At 35.8% G+C, this 4,739-nt stretch overlaps 1 pseudogene; it reads left to right on the top strand.

Annotated features, from left to right (window-relative positions):
- Positions 1 to 2,933: 2,933 nt before the first annotated feature.
- LOC143587912 (flavonol 4'-sulfotransferase pseudogene) lies at positions 2,934 to 4,183 on the top strand (annotated as a pseudogene).
- Positions 4,184 to 4,739: the final 556 nt, after the last annotated feature.

The raw sequence follows: 4,739 nt of genomic DNA, 5'->3' as shown, positions 1-4,739 counted from the left end.
AAGTGTTAGAAAAACTTAATGAAATGCTTATAAACTTATAAAAATCTGATTTGACATCTGACTGAGTATGTTTATAGGCGTTTCCGTGACTTAGCAACGTGGATATATATAGTCCTATGTTTTGAACCACTTTCATGTGTTTCACAATTTAGTCATCAACTAACCTATTAGTTTAACATGGTTATACGTTCTACATAATTTGGCAATTATAAAAAAGGTAGTAAAAATGATTGTCCTTGTTATTTAGTGTTGTTTTGGTATACCTTGGCCTATATTGAATAATGACACAACCTTTGAAAATGACACAACTTTTGAAAAAAATGGTAAGCTAGTCTGTATTTTTCGTAAAATTTTGAAATTTGCACCAACCTTTAAAAATATATGCACCAACCTTTGAAAATGACTCTAATAATGGCACAACCTTTAAAAATGGTTAGCCGGTCTGTATTTTTCGTAAAATTTTGATATATGCACCAACCTATCTATCATTTGTGCTTTCTCACATGGCATAAAAGTGTTAGGAAAACTTAATGAGATACTTATAAAAATCTGATTTGACATCTGACCGAGTATGTTTATAGGCGTTTCCATGACTTAGCAACGTGGATATATATAGTCCTATGTTTTGAACCACTTTCATGTGTTTCACAATTTAGTCATCAAACAACCTATTAGTTTAGCATGGTTATACGTTTTACATAATTTGACAATTATAAAAAAAGTAGTAAAAATGATGTCCTTTTGTTTTGGTATCTCTGCATAATAGTACCTTGGCCTATATCGAATAATGACACAACCTTTGTAAATGACACAACCTTGAAAAATGGTTAGCCGGTCTGTATTTTGATAATGTTAAGACATTAATCGGAAAGTTGCACATTCCTTCACTTAGATGAAGAATTCTTAAAATCAATTGAGGGAGGTGATTTCAATTTCTTTGTTAACCAACCGTACACATGTTTCTATGTGAAATTAACTTCAGTTGCAATCCCTTGAAATTTCGTGAACAAAACGGACCCTTAATCATATAGATATTGTTTATAGCAACTAACTCACACACTCTATAAAATTACTGATTATACCCACACGCATTTATAAATTAACATCTTTGCCGCACACCTTAATGTTGTTGGACTACAAAAGCCTTTCATAACCTCTAAAAACAAGTTATACAAGTCCTTGTGATATAACCTTTTGAAAGGGTTAACTTATTTATAGTTTCTGTAAAATGTTAGATATGTGCACCACTTATCTATTATTTGTGCTTTCTCACCTAGCATGATTGCATGAAAGTGCTTGGAAAATTTAATGAAAATATTTATGATAAAATTTATTTATAATGAGTTATATACAATAATGTTTGTTTTTCATATTTTATGTTGGAAATCAGGCCCTTGACGAACACACAAACACAAGATTGAACAACTTGTTCAGACTCTTTTTATTATTATAAAATAAAATACACAAATTACAATACCTCTAATCATCTATTTATACTAAACTCATTCTAATTCTAGCCCAACACAAACTCTATTTTAATAAACAAATAAACTCCTAGATAAACCTTATTAGTTAAAACTAATAATTATCTCTACTTTATATATAAAAATACTTAATAAATAATTCACTAAGAATTATCTACAACACGTTTGATCTTTATCTCCAAAATTCAAGATTAACGTCTTCATTCCCCCCCTTAATCTTGAATTGGACCCGTTTCACCCATACCATGATCAACAAATTCAATCCCTATTTCCTGTCCTAGTCCTAGAACTACACCGTTCTTGACCACCGAACAAAGAAAAAACAAGCTTGCTACTTTTACCGTTTTCTTCTTCCCTTGCTAGACACGACAAGATTCAAAGCCTCCCGCTTTGACGAATCTTATTCCGCCTGCCTACCCGCAAATCTCTGCTAATAGATTCAACCCTTATTTGAACGTAATTTTACCACCATGTCACACTCTTCCTTGTTATGCACACACTAATATCAACCACCTACAAAGACAATAGCACCCCACTATTCCGTCTTTTCGGTCGTCAAACGAATTCCTTAGCTCCCTTGCTCTTTCGTTTCTTCCGCGACACACCCGTTGGTTTTTCCGCCATAAATATCGAACTCCTCGCTGCGATTTTTTCTCCATGGCTAGAAAGAGTGTCCGACACAATAAAACACGATAATAAAAATCGGGTTTAAAACTCCCGCTTCTGCTCGATCATACCCTCATGACAAAGTTACCTTCACATCAATCAATATGGTGGTTTGATTCCCATGCAAGCCAATTAAGCTTTATCTCCACTGCCCAAGTTAGTTCCCACCATATATACGCACTCCTTTATTGCCGTAGATTACTACCAAAACCGTCCGTTGTTGACTAAACGTCTCTCCCCAGCCCCGACGTTACAAGGGCTGCTCCGCTGCTCGAAGGTCGACTCTCAAAACCGCCAACGCCAAGCTTCGGTACCAATTGTTGGAAATCAGGCCCCTGATCGAACACACAAACACAAGATTGAACAACTTGTTTTGACTCTTTTTATTATTATAAAATAAAATACACAAATTACAATACCTCCAACCATCTATTTATACTAAACTCATTCTAATCCTAGCCAAAATTCAAGATTAACGTCTTCATTTTAAATAAAACTTGTCGTTTGGTGGTAAGATAGCTTCCTTCTGAAGGTTGAGAGTTCAAATCTTGCAATGTATATGTATAAGTGGTTAGGTATAGATCAAGAGCTGTTCTAAAATAATATATAAATAAAACTTCTAGCATGCAATAATTGCCCTGATGTTATAAGATATATTTTTTATCCCTTAAATGTATGTCATTCATGTATATTAACAATCTATAAAATTTATGAAAGTACCGGCCTTCTTGGTGGTTTCCATGTGTTTATTAAATCAATAGATGGCAACTTCAGGGCAGGTGATGAATTTAAAAAAAGTTCAAAATATAATAAAAGACTTAAACGACAATTATTTTAGTCTATAAATAAGGGGAAAAATGTTGGATTTCATACAAGAGACCTTCAAATGTCTAGCCCTTCAGCTTCTCATGCTTTCCGCCTTCCTGCTTCTATAGGGAAATGTGGTGATGAAGATGAAGATTGGAAGAATATGGCTCTCATTTATGATAGATACAAAGAAAGAATTTTAGCTCTTCCAAAGGAGAAAGCTTGGATAACTGAAAACCTATACATGTATCAAGGCTTTTGGCATCTATCTGGTAATGTGGTCTCGGTTGAATCTGTGATGGCCTTACAAGACTCTTTCAAAGCTCTTCCAACCGATATCTACTTGGCTTCATTGCCTAAATCTGGCACCACATGGCTCAAGGCGCTAGCATTTGCTTTGGTAAACAGAAACCGATATAAAAACAACTCCCTTTCAACTCACCCGTTACATGTCTTTAACCCCCATAACTGTGTACCCTTTGTTGAAACCGAAGTTTTTAGAAACACACCTACTTACGCGCACGCAGATGCAGATGCGCCACGTCTCTTCGCTACCCATATGGCCCACACTTTACTGCCTCAGTCCATTCTTGATCAGGGTTGTCGGTTAGTCTACATATGCAGAGACCCTAAAGATGTTTTGGTCTCTTTGTTTCATTTTGCAAATAAGTTAAGAGACAAATCAAGGGGTTTACTGACATTTGAAGAGTCATTTAAGCGGTTTTCTAAAGGTATCGTGCCATGCGGACCCTACTGGGACCATGTGAAAGGGTATCGTAAGGCCAATTTAGCACACCCCCAAAATGTTTTATTCTTAACGTATGAGGAGATGACAAAAGATACAGTGAACAATGTGAAGCGACTTGCGAAGTTCTTGGGCTACCCCTTCACAGAGGAGGAAGAGGCCGAAGGTGCGGTTCAAGGAATTGTTAAACTATGTAGTTTTGAAAACTTAAGTGAGGTTAATAAGCATGGGATGTGTTCTGAGGGTGTATCTAATAATGCTTTCTTTAGAGAAGGTAAAGCTGGAGATTGGAACAATCATCTAACCGACGAAATGAGTCGTATTTTAGATGAAATCACTGAAGGAAAGTTTCATGGTTTGGATATCTCCTTCTAAGTTTTCTTAGTAAGGTGAAAAATTAGTCCATTTTCACTTTCATTATGATTGAAGTTGTTCGTTCTCTTTTCGCGCTTCTCACTTCACCTGGAAGCATGTGCTAATGTTGTTTGTATTATAATTACTCTCTGTAATTTCTTTGTGATTTGGCATATAATTAAGTATCTGCGTTTCATATTAATTAAGCTTTGTTTGTCTGCAATTAAATTGTTGTTGTCATATCACACATGAAAGAACTTTGGTGAATTTAATTGTTGAATAAATCTTTTGGTATTCTAAAGAAAATAATTCTAACCTAATCTAAAGTGCAGGTCAAACACGACCCGAACATTTCAAACTCAGTTGCAACCTGGTCCTTTCCCGGTTAAAATCCATTTTCAACTAGACCCGATTTGATCAAAAACCAAGTTTGAAAATCGTTGACCCAACCCAACCAGATTCAATCTGAATTCGTTTGGGCTTAAAGCACGAGTTGTATGCCCCGGAGAGAAAGTATTATGTGAAAAGATATTGTACTTCTATAGTTAATTGCATATGTGAAGAGGTAGGTCCCCGCAAAGCCCAGTTGGACCCGCAAGACTCACCTTGAAGAGGCACGTCTGCGCAAAGACCAACTGGATCTGCAGGACCCACCATGCTCAGAGAGATGAAGACCTTACACG

The sequence above is a fragment of the Bidens hawaiensis genome, unplaced genomic scaffold (genome assembly GCF_021521415.1).
Source record: "Bidens hawaiensis isolate Kalapana, Puna unplaced genomic scaffold, B.hawaiensis_p1.1 tig00035917_1, whole genome shotgun sequence".
NCBI classification, from domain to species: domain Eukaryota; kingdom Viridiplantae; phylum Streptophyta; class Magnoliopsida; order Asterales; family Asteraceae; genus Bidens; species Bidens hawaiensis.
This window is presented reverse-complemented; position numbering and strand designations above follow the sequence as displayed.